Here is a 15,483-nt window from a genome sequence, read left to right as displayed (position 1 = left end):
GCCAATTCAAACATCGATGAATTGATAATGCGACCTCAATTGGCTAAGCATAAGGTTGATACCATGCATTGGATCCAGAATTGCGACCAGCGTTGTAAGATGGTTACAACGTTGGACACAGGAATTGGTCAACACAAACTGGGTGTTCAATGTAAATACTTGGTAAATTGTCCCTCCCGTCATCATCGGGCTCAGTTTTTACGAATTCGGCTAAATGCAATCAATACAAAAGCAGCATTATGGCTTCGTCACTCAAATAAAGTAAACAACGACAGATGTCGTTTCTGTATGAACGATGCTGAAACTATCGAACATCTGATAACCAAATGCACGTCGCTCACAACAAAACGATCCTTACACTTAGGCAATTATCGCCCAGCGGACCCAGAAGCAAGGGATTGGTGGTCGCAGGCAATGGCCGGGAATGGTGTAAATCTTTGTTGTGCGATAGTCAACTTTATAGACGCACTTGATCTAGAGAACATAGAAGGATGAACCTTAATGGAAATCACATTAAATGAATTTGTGATGAAATTTGGTTGTAATAAAAGTCTGATGTCACGGTATTATACTGTGACATATTTTGACTGATGTTTCAATAAAAAAAAAAAAAAAAAAAAAAAGGAGATTACACCTCTCTGATTGAATCAAGGGAGGAGTACCTGGGACTGCAGGAAAACAGAACAATGAACTTCCCTTTGCACCAAGCAATTGCTAAATCAGGGGGTCATAAATGGCTTCCTCCTGGAAGGAAATGGGAGGGGCACTGCCTCTGTGAGCCAGCTGAGCTTGGAGGAAGTGGACAAACCAGAAATTCCCCATGTGCTTTGGGAAACCACACCCCTCTGGGCCAGAGCATGATTTTAGAAAGATGGATAATTCATAGTACAAAATTGTCAAAATGATATCAATAATATCATTATTCCTGTGATCTTTCTGTGCACATGTTAAGAGGTGTTAGGACTCTGTGGTATGTTCTGGGGGGTAGTAGTGGAAAATAGGGTATTACTCCAAATGTATGTATGTTAAAATTCTGACACTTCATCATCTGATGCCCATATTCCTTGCGCACATTTGTGTAAATTCTGGAAACGTTTAGAGGTTGTGTTCTGGATGAAAAGGGCAGAATTCTGTCAGAAGTGAACACAACATCTTACAAAGACAGGGATTGGATGGTTTGGCTCTACAGAAAATATGTTAACTGGACATATAATATTATAAAAATTGTACATAGATAACTATGCATTTAAGTCAAAAATAGATTTGTGTGCAAAGTGACAAGGGGAGTGTTCTTTCTGTATGCCATAAAAATGATGTCTAATGACATGGGATAACTCACAACTCAGTTCCCCGATCAGGTGACAGAGAATCCTCTAGCCTATCAGGATCCTCAGAGGGTTGGGCATAGAAAGTCAGCCTTCCCACCCACTTTCAAAAGACATAAAAAGAACCACTGAAAGCCATATAGGGAAATTCACTTTCCACTTTCTTGCAAAGCACTTTGACGGACGACTTTCAAATCTAGACAGATCCAGAGACCAGAACTTAGAATTCAGACTCTCCTTAAAGCAGAGGGGCCAATCCACAAGCTGAATCATTTTCAGCAGGCCTCAAAATCTTTTGCAACCTGATATTCAACAGCCGGGCGAGCTGTTTGATTCTGGCTAGAACCCAGTACCAGACCCAGAAAGCACAGTTGTATCCAAACCGCAGACCAGACCAGACCGCTGTGCAGTGCCAAGAACGTTTGCCAGCACCAGAGATCCAGACCAGCCGAGCAGAGAGAACCGCAGCTAAACCTGTTGACCAGATCTGTGATGAGGCCCATTCCTTCCAAAACTAGGAGTGAGTATCCAGCCAGAGCTGTGCAAAACAAATCTCTTAGTTTAAAATAATCTAATTCAAATCATTTCCACCTATTTAGAACTGCATAGAAATCGTGTGTCCATTCTGTGATTCCAACCTGTGAAAGTGTAATTTGTCATTTGAATCTTACTTTATTTTTGAAAATCTACCTCCACTAAATCGCCCGTATCTTTCAAACCGCACGTGCTAGGAACAAGATTTAAGCTTGAATTTCAAAGCTAAGATTTCCAGATTTCCAACAAGCCCAAAAAGAATTGCAATTTGACTCAATTTCTCCACCTGTCAAAAATCGCTGTCTTTTGCTTGCAACTGCTGAAATTCGTTTTCAATCTGATAATCATTCCTGATTAATTGCAAGTGTTGACCTGAACTAATTCAAAGTAGCTGTCACCCACCCTGAATCTCCTATAGGGAATTAAAATAATTTTAAGCATATTTTCACTTCATTGCAAATCACATTGAAAGTATTTCTGCATGTTTTAAAAGCATAACCGTTGCCCTAAGCTTGCTAGGGGGGAACTAGAATTTGTATTGCATTTGATTATATACCTGAAAATTGTGTGCTTTCCTTCAATCTCTTTATATTGCATAGGGGGGGAGTGAATTGCCACAAGGGGAAAAGTGATTGTATTATCTCTTGTGGAAACCATATCAGTTTATCCCTGTGCTGCATTCTTTTCCATCATTGCATTTCCTTGAAACCATAAAGGATTCTCAGCTACCTTATCCTTTCTATACCAACTCCTAAGTGATTAAAAAAAGGTGTACTACTGTAATATTATCCATTGTTGATCACTGTCATATTCATAAGTGTGCTATCAAATATTAATTTATTTATAAAAGTGTGATATATATATATATATATAAATATATATATATATATATATATATATATATATATATATATATAGTTTAATTTTTCAAATAAATCTTTTAATTTGCAAAACAAACCTACTTCTTGGCTCAGTGAGGTCAGGGGGATTCAAAGAGAGGGGCGTTATACAAGGGTTTATAATCCAGATCTATGAACTTGTCATAAAAATATATAAATAAGGGCTTCCCTCGGGCATCCCAGACTAGGCATTGACTTAGTTGGAGTGCTGAATTGAAGTCACTTAACAGAGTGGGGGCTCGAGCCGGGATGTCTGGATTAGAACTACCACTTGTGCAGCTTAATACAGTGTGCTAACTGACAGGATACATAAATCCTGTTGGATCACCACGCTGTGTTACCCTGTAAAAGCACCCCTCAAAAGAAGGACGTTCTAAGGAGACGGTCTGTTTTGCAAAATAAAATACTAACTTCTGTAAGTCAGGAAGGAAATCAATTTCCAGAATGACGACCTTGGTAAATATCAAAATAGCCAGAGAGCACCTCTTACATAAGCTATTTGTGAGAGGCGAATTGACGGAACAGGACCAGATGGTGTGGTTGCAGGCAATCGCACCCCAGATCACTGCAACAGGGTCAGACAAATGGAGAGATCAGGGTCCATTACATATGGCCCTGAGTGAACTATATATGGCCCCTAAAGCCAAAGATGAGCACGACAAGATTGTCAGGATAGCGGCATATTTATATTTATATATGGGAGCCATACAGGACAAATGTCCTGAAGGCCAATATCTGGCGAATAGGCAACAGATGGCATTAGAGAAGGCCCAATCTGACCTGGTCTCTTCTGAGCAGAGGCTGCAGAGGAGCCAGGAATCAGAAAATGAGAGTAGACAGTATTTCATTAAAATCAATGAGGATATGGGTATCCTGCAACAGGAAAAGTCTGACCAGGATACCAGATTTCTGGCCTTGCAGAAGGAGTACCAAGAAGGTTTGGACGCCCGACTGCAGAGCCAGAAAAAGCTGGAGCAACAACTGGACTTCAATAGGGCATGCGCAGAGCAGGTAGTCCCGATGCAAAGCCACCTAGATTGGGAGAAGGCAGAGAGCAACACACTGATTCTGAAAGACCTGGACACACAGACAGAATTTGAGGAGGAGCACCAGAAAGCTGGTGCCTTTCAAAGGCAGAGGGACGACCTGGCGGCACAGATGCAGGCTCTTAGTCAGGAAAGGGACACCTTAGGCCAGGAAGTCTGCCACTTAAAAAAAGAAAAATGGAAGAAAATCATCTGGCCCTCCAGGGACTGGGTGACCTCCAAAAAGAGCATCAGAACTTGTTAGAGCACACCAGGAGGGTGGAAGATGCTCTGCCAAGAAAAGAGCAGGCCAGTAGGGATGGGACTCAGGGGGTAACCCTCCTGCAGCAAAGACTGGCCCAGTATTCCAGGACAAACCAGGAAGCACAAAGAGAGAATGAGGCTCTCTGTCAGCACAATGATAGGCTACAGCAACAGGTAGCCATGCAGGAGAGACTGATCGAGTCTAGTAAGGCCTTGATTGAGGAACTGAAAGCACAGGCTCTTGCATGGCAACAGGGATCCCGGGCTGATAGAGATGAAGTTCGCTGGGAAAGGGAAACACCTGAGCATAGCCTAAGGGGCCCTAGTACCAGAGGCCTTCACCTCTCCCAGTCCCTGGACTCTGCCACCCCCATGTCCCATGGCACACATGAGTACAGGGCCACAGGGATGGCAGATTATTATCCAGCCAAAAGTAAGGGGCTAATAGGCCAGTACCACCCAGGAATGGATGGGTGGGCATCCAGGTATGGGTACATAAGTACGGTGCAATTTAGTGAAGAACCCCAGGAGAGCAGGCCCACTAAGGGCATCCTGAAAACCCCTTCCCAATTAGGTCAGTGGGGGGGGTATCCGTCAAATCCTGGCAGCAAGGAGGAATCTGAAGACTCCTCTGAGCGTTACAGGACACAGGAGACCAGGTCCCCACATTCTGCCAGCCATTCCCAGGCTCGCAGAATCGGGAAAACCTGGAAGATCAGACGGGCACCTCTGGGAGCAGTGCTTCTGAGTCAGAGGATGAATGGACCAGCGTTACCCGAACCAAAAAGGCCAATAAGGCAAAAAGGGCCTTGCTTAAGGACCCCTTAAAACAGATCAAGGCATTAAGGAGTGTCATCACCCCTTATCACAAAAACGCCAAGTATTCTGTTTGGGAACACTTGGAGCTTTACGAGCAAATTATGGAGACTTTCCATTTGAAAGACAGCAGGAGCTGCATTCAGTATGTAAAATGGACGTTCTCCCCAGAATACTCCAGTTTCTTTGCAGGGCTGGAGGACCAAAACCATTCAAGATGGTCCACATATCGGGCGGCCATCTTGAAACATTTTTCTGTTCACAGAAATCCCCAAGAGGCTCGCAAGGCAGCCTACAATTTGCAATGTGGGGAGGATCAGGCCCCACAAGAATTTGTGCAGGAATTGAAGCGTGCATTTGCGCAGACTACCAGAAGGGTGTGCACGGACAGCAAAGAATTTGTTAATACGTTTTTCCATGCCTTACCCAAATACATAATGACCCAGCTAGTGAGAGATTTTCACGAGAAAAGGTCACTAGACTGGGTCATTGAACAGGCTACCCGGATCTATGAGGTGCAGAAGCCCATAGAAAATAAAAATAACGCCCAGAAAAGCCCCAAATCAACCAGCACCCCTGCTGCTGCTAAGGTGGCAGAGGTAAAGGCTGCCCCCATTTTAGATTTCGAGATGGGGGGGGATCTAAAAACTTGCCTGAGTAGAATAACTCTAAGCCCAGAAGGCCCTCGGGCCACTCACACACCGGGAGTCAAGGAGGTAGTCCTACAAATGGGATCCCTCATTCCCCTGAATATGTAAGTCCCCGGTACAAGGGAAACCGACCCATCCTGGGTTATGTGCGGACTCCTCTGGCCCAAGAGGGGGATCCAGCCAAGCACCTAACCCAGGGAACTCCCCTCCTAACTTCCCACAGGAGGGCAGAAATTCCCCAAATACTGGGCAGAACTTTTTTCCCAGGTATCCACCCAATTTTCAACCCCAAAATCATCCATCCTTCTTTCCCCAATTCCCTGAGCCCAGACCACTTAATCTGGGAGAGGGGAGGGGAGGCCAAGGGTGGAGGGGTACCCAAATCTTCCCAACCCGCGGTACTACCAGAGAAGGGATAGCTACCCTTCCCGGGATCAGCCCAGGGGAGAAAATTGAACCCCGTATCAGCCTGAGCGGGTTTCACAGTTAGAGCGCCAGGTCCAAAATATGGCACAGGATCTGGGTTACATGCTGAGGGCTCAACAGAACCCTCAGATGAGCATGCCCGCGCAGAATGCCCCAAACTCTGGGCCTGGTGCCCCAGAACAATGACAGAGGCAGCACCCCAATAAGCCACCGGTTCCCAGGGAGGAGGCACAAGGGGAAGGGGGGGTGTACAGCCTTGGAGGAAGCTTCCTTCCCCACTTGTAAACAGCCCCTGGAAACCCAGGAACCGGAAACAAAATCTCCCACCCCTGAAAGTCTGTCACCTAAGGAGCAGAGAGGCGGTAGGAGAAACAAAGGACCCAAACAGACCCATTTTGTGGAGGAGGTACAGATCTTCCAATTTGAGGGAGAGGGATCCTCAGAGGATCCTGGGAAAAGGATCTTCTCCTTCAGAGATGGGGGAACTCCTCCCAAAGAAAAATGGGTCCCAAGGGATCCAAATCCAGACTGGGTAGATGTGGGGACTGAGCTAGCGCCGCCCATCATCTCATCCCAGAACCAACAGCATCAACATCCCCTGTTTTAAAACCATTCTGGTGACTGCCTCCAAAAAGGGGGGGGCAGCCCAGAACCAGATCCAAGGGAACCCACAACGGCTCTAATTTCCAGTTAACAACTTTTTCTTGCAGATTCCCATGACTTTCCACAGAATTCTGCCCAGATCTCTTCTCTCACAATGTCTAAAACTAAAAAATTAGCCCTCCAGTTGTCCAAAAATGTGCATTATCTGTGCCCCCTTGAGGAGAAGGAGGAAAGATACTATGCCCCGGTACAAGTGCAGGGGCATGGTACAATTCTGGCAATGGTGGACACTGGATCCCAATATACCCTTCTGTCCAAAAAGGCCTTTGATGAACTAAATGCAGGAAGGGGGGAGAATTACCTAATTCCTCTCACCTCTCTTCCTGGACAACTTCAGAACTTTGACGGGAAGGAAATTCCCGTAGAGAGGACTGCAGATTTGGACATTAAAATTGTGCGACACAAGGTGAAACACCCGGTCATAGTAGTGACTCCAGAGGGCACCCCTTGTTTACTAGGGAATGACCTCCTGAGAAGGTTGTCACCCCTAATAGATTGCGTAAACAAGGTCCTCTGGACCCAGACTAGCCGACCAATAAAATTAAAACAGAGTGTCAACCATGTTAGTTTAAACGGCACATGCCACATGGTTGAACAAAAATCTGACCAAGTAGAATTTCACTTCCAGAACAACCAAATTCCAGACGTGACAGTAATAGCAGTAGGACAACAGACTGGTGACGGGGGTCCTCTCTATTTCTGAAAATCAACCTTCCTTCCAGTTTAAGGTGGTATTCCACACTGGAAGGAAACACTCTGAAATTCTTTACTAATCCACAATCCGACATTCCCACTCCAATAGCCCAGGAAGATGTGAAATCAGCTCAGAGCCTGGCTGATATTCAGCAAATTGGAGAGCAGTTGTTCCTCCCTGTTCAGTTTAATGATGGGAAGGACTCTGTTCTTGCCTGAGTGTGTGTGAACAATGGTAAGAGCTTCATCAGCGAAGCCATGTTCCGCCAACTCCCAAAAGTTCCAGCCATTCCCACATTCAAACTGATAGACAAATGGGGAATGGATGTCAGGAATCTGATGTAACGCTCACCTGATTCCCGCAGAGGCGCCGGTCTTGACTGGGTGAATGCCGTATCTTCAAAGGTGATGTGTAACACACGGTTGGCTCTTTGGGCTGGACCTCTGTGCACTGTATGTCTGACTCGAAGAGTAAGATGTCTGCAGATAGAAAATATGGGATTAATGAACTGGGGTTATTGGGTGCCTCTCTCCTCTTCCCTTTCTCTTCTCCTGTAGAACCCCAAAGGTTAACGCCCTCACCTTAGGTAAGTGAACGCCGAGCTCTCCATCTGCCTCGGGGCAGGGTGCCGTAACCAGTTCCTTCACTAGATAAGGGTGCAGGCCTCTTGACCTCAGAGGACTGCTGTCCGTTGTTAACTGCACGAACGGTAAGTTCTGGGCGCTTCAAATGTCTTAAAAGTCTTTTGTAATGATATCTCTTGTTTTGCAGAGTTCCGGCGATGGCGGATGGCGGGCTGATGAGAGTTGAGGATCGAACCCGCGTGAGGAATAGAAGCGCCTGGAAGCACGTAGGTAAGCGCTTGTAGCCTGCATCACGATGCGCACTAACTGTCCCTTTTATCTTGCAGGTACAAGTTCGGAGCTTTAGAGAAGCTGAAGGGTGCTGGAATACCCACTGGATTCGGCGTGGGAAGGAGTAATGGCACGTGAGTAAAAAAAGTTGCCCAATGTCTTTAAACGCACCTTCTTTTGTCTTTCAGATGCGGGATGCAGCGCCGAAGGCCTCCGGAGCGTGCGAACAGCTGGTAAGCTTTTGTTTTTCAGATGCCGGAATGCAGTGCGAAGACCTCCGGAACATGCGAAGAGTAGGTAAGCCTTTGTCTTTCAGATGCCGGAATGCAGCGCGAGGCGTTGGTGACAGCCGATGGACCAGGTAAGAGATGCGCTGCCACTGAAGACCGTAGTGCTAACCTGTTCTTTCTTTGTCTTTACAGGTGCTGCTGAAGACTGGATTCCAGGATGGTAAGCCTTTGTTTCCTTAGGCCCAGGATCAGAAGCAGAAGACACGTGAGCGTTCTGCTGCAGAGAATGCAGAATAACGCAAAGCAAGATTCATCCATCGGGTGTGGTTTAAATAGCCTCCTGTAGTGCTTAGGTGTCTCCTTCCACAGCCACGCCTAGGTAAGAAAAGAGTTCCTGCTTTCCAGAAGAGTTCCAGTGTTCTGAACCTAGGGAGTGGCTCCTGCCCCACCCAACAGGAAAAGTAGTCCCAAACAGAAGAGGATCAGGGGTTCAACTGGCAGGTAAGTAAGCAGCATGGTCTGCTGCAGGTAAGTCCACCAAAGCATTATGAGCCCGGCGCTTCCAGCGCTGGGACTGGGCATCTTTATGAGCCTGGTGCCACTGGCGCCAGGACAGGGTCCAAAAGGTCCCAATTGGGACTGGCTGGCACTCGGAACCGGGGTTATGGGTCTGCTTCTAAGGGAGTCGGGCAAGTCCTGATCTTTTGGAAGCAGAGATCATGACAGCACCCCCCCTCAAGGCCCCTCCCAAACCGGGCTTCTCTGGGGGTTTGGGCTTGTTAGGAAATGTTCGATGAAATCTTTTGATTAGACGAGGCGCGTGGACATATTCTGCAGGTTCCCAGGATCTTTCTTGGGGACCGTAGCCTTTCCAGTCAATCAGGTAAAATAGTTTAGATTTGGAGATCTTGGAATCCAGGATGCTTTTGCCTTCAAACTCGAGTTCTCCATCAACTAGAATAGGTTTTGGAGATGTAGTTAGTCGGGTTTGAGGTTGCATGGGTTTTAATAGAGAGACGTGGAAGACCGGATGTATCTTCATGTGAGGGGGCAAGTCCAACTTGACCGCTACTGGATTTACTATGGTAGTGATGGAATAGGGACCAAGGTATCTTGGGTTGAATGTGCGTGGTCCTTTTAGAGGTAGATATTTGGTGGATAACCAGACTTGATCTCCTACTTGATATTGGGGTGCTTCCTTCCGATGTTGGTCTGCTCCTTTCTTGTATTGTTCTTTAGCCCTTTGAAGGTGAGAAACGGCTTCCTTAAAGGCTTGGGTGATTGTAGAATGCAGGTGGTCTACTGCTGGTGTTCCAAGATCTTGGAGTGGATCCAACTCCGAGGTTCGAGGGTGGTGGCTGGTCGAAAGTCTCACATCAATTTGAGCCGACCGACAGCAACTTCGCCAAAAATGAGAAATAAATTGACTACCTCGATCCAAAATTAGAACTGAAGGAAAACCGTGCAGTCAGACGATGTTTTCGAGAAATTCTCGGGCCCGAGTTGCTGCTGTTGGTAAGTCTTTGAGTGGAATGAAATGCGCCATCTTGGAGAATAGGTCCACGATTACTAGGATCGTATTGTATCCGGAGCATGGAGGTAGATCGGTGATGAAGTCCATAGAAAGCGTATGCCAAGGGCGAGGCGGGATGTCAATAGGGCGTAAGAGGCTGGCTTTTTTCCAAGACGGCCACCAAAAGTAGCGCTTGATCTTTTCCGAGGTCTTGGTCATACCGGGATGTCCTTCCATTAAAGAATCGTGATAACAAGAGATTACCTTTTTCTGTAAATCTGTGCTGGGCAGGTATAACCGTTCTTGGAAATATAATAGGTTGTCCTTCACCGTAAAGTCCTTTCCCTGCAGATGCCAATTCTGTATGTCTGCTGGAGTTACCAGTAGCCTGGCTTTATCCTTAACCTCCTCTATGGATTGTGTGGCGATTACACCTAGAATTCTTTGTTCGGGAATGATAGGTACAGGTTTAGGATTGATCAAATGTTCTTCCACTCCCATCCGAGAAAGGGCATCAGCTTTACCGTTTTTTGTACCAGGTCGATAGGTAATTATGAAGTCAAACTCGGCAAAGAATAGTGCCCAACGGAGTTGCCTAGAGGATTGAGCTTTTCCGGTTTTCAAATATTGCAGGTTTCGGTGATCTGTAATCACAGTAACGGTGTGTCGGGCCCCCAGAAGATAATGCCGCCAAGCCTTAAAGGCGGACTTGATAGCTAGAAGTTCCTTATCAGTAAAAGTGTAATTGATTTCAGGAGGCGAGAATTTGCGGGACCAAAATGCCACGGGATGCAACTGATTGGTTAAAGGGTCCTTTTGTGATAGAACTGCCCCCATGGCAAGGCTCGAAGCATCAGTTTCAACGATGTAGGGGAGTTCTGGGCGAGGATGTTTTAAGATCGGTGCAGAGATAAATCTAGTCTTCAAATTCTGGAAAGCTTGTTCCGCCTCGGTAGACCATTCAAAATGTTTGTTTTTCTTTAACAAGGCGGTGATGGGCTGGACTATTCGAGAGAATTCGGGGATAAACCTGCGGTAAAAGTTAGCGAAGCCTAACATGCTTTGAACACCTTTTACGGAGGATGGCGATGGCCATTTGAGAATTGCATCGACCTTCTTTGAATCCATATGCACTCCGCTAGGTGATAATATGAATCCCAAGAATTCAACTTCAGTCACGTTGAAAACACATTTTTCCAACTTAGCGAAAAGTTTGTGTTGACGCAATCTCTCCAGGACCCTTTTCACGTGTTTCCGATGTTCAGTTTCCGATGAAGAATAAACGAGGATGTCGTCAATGTAAACAACAACACACACATCTATGAGCTCTCTGAGGACATCGTTCATAAAATATTGAAAGGCGGCCGGGGCATTGCAAAGTCCGAAGGGCATGACCTGATATTCAAATAGCCCATACTTGGTGCGGAAGGCCGTCTTCCATTCATCGCCCTCTTTTACTCGTACCAAGTGGTAGGCTCCTCTAAGATCCAGCTTTGTATATATGCATGCTTTTCTGACTTGGTCCAGGAGTTCAGGGATCAAAGGTAACGGATATCTATTCTTAACGGTGATCTGGTTCAGGGCGCAATAATCTATACAAGTTCTAAGGTCCCCTTCTTTTTTTGGAACGAAGAACAAAGCTGAGGAAGCAGGGGACTTGGAAGGACGAATAAACCCATTCGCTAGGTATTGATCCAGGTATTGTTGGAGGTGAAGATTCTCAGGCTCGGTGAGGGCATAAATTCTACTACAAGGAGGAGTAGATTCAGGTATCAGGTCTATCTGGCAGTCATAAGACCTATGAGGAGGTAGAGAGTTAGCCTGATCCTTCCGGAAAACATCTTGGAATTCTAGGTATTCAGGAGGTAACTGGGGAGCCTCCGAGGAAATTGCTGCCAGTGCAACACCAGGTCGAGGGTGACAAGTAGAGACACATTCTGGAAACTGAACCGTTCTTGCTCGCCAATCGATCTGAGGATTGTGCTTCTCTAACCAAGGAATTCCTAGAATAATCTGGAACTGAGGGGCCTTGATCACATCGAACACGATCTTCTCATGGTGTCCATCTTGACTTACTAGCGTCACTTCTTGGGTGATATGCGTTACTGGTCCGGAGGCTATCTCCGTACCATCCACCGTAGTAATGACGTCCTTTACAGCCTTTGGACAAATAGTCAGATTCATCCTCAAAACCATTTCATGATCCACATAATTGCCAATGGCACCGCTGTCGACGTAAGCTTCAATCGCATGTAATCGATCCGGATGTTCAGGGCTAATGAGGACCATAGGTATCACGAAATGCGAGGTCACGGAACTGGTTTTAACGCTCGGCAAGAGGACCTCTATTCTTGTCGGGCGAGGTCGTTTCCCTGCTCAGAGTTTGTGACCCTGGTAACTGCAGCTCCTACTGCCTTCTTGGCTGGTTTCACCGGACAGTCTCGAAGAAAGTGCCCCGAGTTTCCGCAATAGAGGCATAATTGCAGCTGTTTTCTCCTTTCCCGCTCCTTTTGTGTTAGTGGTCCTTTCAGGCCCCCTATTTGCATGGGTTCCCCGGAGTCTACTCCTTTGGTAGGAGTTGGTGGTTTGGAAAATACTCGAGCATCAAACTTGGAACGATCGGCCTTCCTGTTCTGCAGTCTGTGGTCAATTTGAACGACTAAGTCAATATAGTCCGAACAGTCTTGCGGGGGATTCACTACTTGGGATAACACATCTTTGAGCTCTCCACGTAGACCTCTATAAAACAGCGTAATCCTTTTGTCCTCAGGCCATCGAGTTTCCACTATCAGTCTGTTGAAAGACGCAATATAAGCCAAAAGGTCTTGATTACACTGTCGCAATGAAAGGAGCTCATTGTCCAAGGCCTGCCCCTGTGAATGTCTTGCAAACAGTTTTTCCATACTGAGCTGAAAAGCTTGAAAATCATGGAGAACCGGATCATCTTGATTAACTAGAGGGATCGACCAGTCTGCCGCATTGCCACTAAGGTACGAAAGCACGAAAGCTACCTTAGCTTGATCAGTTGGAAAGGCTGCTGACTGGCATAAGACGTGCAACCGGCACTGATTAATGAATACTGCAAACCTCTTTGGGTCACCAGAAAATCGTTCGGGCGGAGCCAGAGGTACATTCCCAGGTAGGTTGATCTGCACTGGGTTCGTAGAGGATGTTGAAGGAAGATTTGCCCCTGATGCGGGTAACGGAGTTTGTCCGTCTTGTGACTGTATCAATTGTCTAGCGAGATCGTCTGTTCGCTCCTTGGAAATAATCAGTTCCCTTCTTAGAGCATTCGTTTCCTGACGGGCTGCATGCACTTCTGCTCTTAGTTCCCCAAGTAACTGGGCTAGTTGGTCGGTATCCGAGGTTTCCATAGCGCCTGGGTGGGAGTTTTGCGGTAGGCTTTGCGTTCTGTAACGCTCACCTGATTCCCGCAGAGGCGCCGGTCTTGACTGGGTGAATGCCGTATCTTCAAAGGGGATGTGTAACACACGGTTGGCTCTTTTGGCCGGACCTCTCTGCACTGTATGTCTGACTCGAAGAGTAAGATGTCTGCAGATAGAAAATATGGGATTAATGAACTGTGGTTATTGGGTCCAGCCCACTGAAGACCGTAGTGCTAACCTGTTCTTTCTTTGTCTTTACAGGTGCTGCTGAAGACTGGATTCCAGGATGGTAAGCCTTTGTTTCCTTAGGCCCAGGATCAGAAGCAGAAGACACGATGAGCGTTCTGCTGCAGAGAATGCAGAATAACGCAAAGTAAATTCATCCATCGGGTGTGGTTTAAATAGCCTCCTGTAGTGCTTAGGTGTCTCCTTCCACAGCCACGCCTAGGTAAGAAAAGAGTTCCTGCTTTCCAGAAGAGTTCCAATTGGGACTGGCTGGCACTCGGAACCGGGGTTATGGGTCTGCTTCCAAGGGAGTCGGGCAAGTCCTGATCTTTTGGAAGCAGAGATCATGACATCTGATTTGGACGGCGCTTCTTGTTTCCCAAGAGGCGATAAACTACATTTCCTATCAGGCGTTGGGATGCGTGTAGATCCTCTTTCCCGCAGTACGCCAGCAGCTCATTAGCAGTAACTGTTGAAAACTCGCCGCTGCCTGTGCCTCGGTGCAGGTAATTACAGATTATCACCACGGGTGGCGCAGCTGAAGAAGCAAGAACATGCGGGAACGCTTTGGACGCCGAAGGACTTTTGGAGCTTTCCCCGGGCGGCAAAGGTGATTAGCAGCCTAAACAGGAGAAAAAGCAGTCGCGGGCCACGGCGGCGGAATGAGGCTCCTTCCCAAGTGTTGGGCATCGAACTTCAGGGTCTGGATGTCCTCGTGGGGCATCCGGACCATCAGTTAAGTTATCTACAACAGTGTTCATGTTTTGGTGTTAAAGTATGCTTATTTCCGCTTGTTGATTTATGATACGAACACGGCAGGGAGTGTGTGATGAAACACGCCATGTGTAGGATACACACCATGTGTGAGACACGCCATGTGTGAGGAAACACGCTATGAATATCAGAACTGATAAAACAATGCCCTGGGAAAATAGGAGACTATTCTTTAAAGCGCACTTGTTTTGGAATCATCCTTTAGGGTCCACACAGCACAAGGGCATGTGTTTTGTGTATTTGTTCTAACCCTTGTTTGTTGCTTCAGCGGGCCCAGCGGGCCATGAGTCGTGTATCTTCGGGACAACCACTTTGTTTGTGCCATTTTGCTTGTATGCAACCCTATGTGTTTTCAGGAAGTATACGGCCCAAGGCGCATGTTATGTTATGTTCAAGTTCTATGTTCAAGTTTATAATCCTATGTTTTGTGGTGTGCAAAGTGGAGTCGTATAGGGCCACTAATGAGGTACACTACTGTGGGTATGTAGCAGGTGCATTACATGTATGGGAGGTCAGGCTAGGTGTTCAGGAAGTAGAGGTACAGTTATAGGAGTATTGCGTATATTGTATGTACTGGCTTGTTTATGATCCCTTCCTTTCCTTTGTCACTCCATCCCCTTTCCCTAACTCCATCTTCCCCCCATTGGCTGCCACGTGGCTACCTGTGATATCATTTTCAGACGCCCGTGCCAACCACGGTGGGAGGGGTCAATCTATTTGGCTTCTGTGGTTCGGAAGAGGGTATCGAGACCCCTATTCACTTATAAGATTGACAATGGATCTGGAAACACCCAATACCAAACATCTACTGCCAAGCAGGTGTATGCTCAAAATCTCCATTGGCAACAAGAGCATAGTCCATAATTGTTGAGTCGTGCGAAACGTCACTACCGCCTTTTACTTAGGCAGTGACATTCTCAATCACTTTGCCATTAGTTTGGACCTAATAAACTTCAAAGCTTGGTCCCGATTAGCCGATAATCCATTGGGATTTGATGATCCAGAAAAAGCATTTAGGTCAGCTCAATTGTTACCTTATGCAGTTGAAATTCAGATTAAAGAGGAAGTCACCATCCCAGAAAGGACCCGACAATTCTCCCTGGAAGTGAAAGTTAAAAGAGGACAAAAATTGAAAAACCCTGATGCTTATATTCATGTAAATGCTTCTCTCAGCAGCAAGGGTTGGGGGTAAACCCAACACCATT

Source organism: Ambystoma mexicanum, chromosome 6q, assembly GCF_040938575.1.
Source record: "Ambystoma mexicanum isolate Mex_15411 chromosome 6q, UKY_AmexF1_1, whole genome shotgun sequence".
NCBI classification, from domain to species: domain Eukaryota; kingdom Metazoa; phylum Chordata; class Amphibia; order Caudata; family Ambystomatidae; genus Ambystoma; species Ambystoma mexicanum.
Note: the sequence above shows the minus strand (reverse complement) of the source record.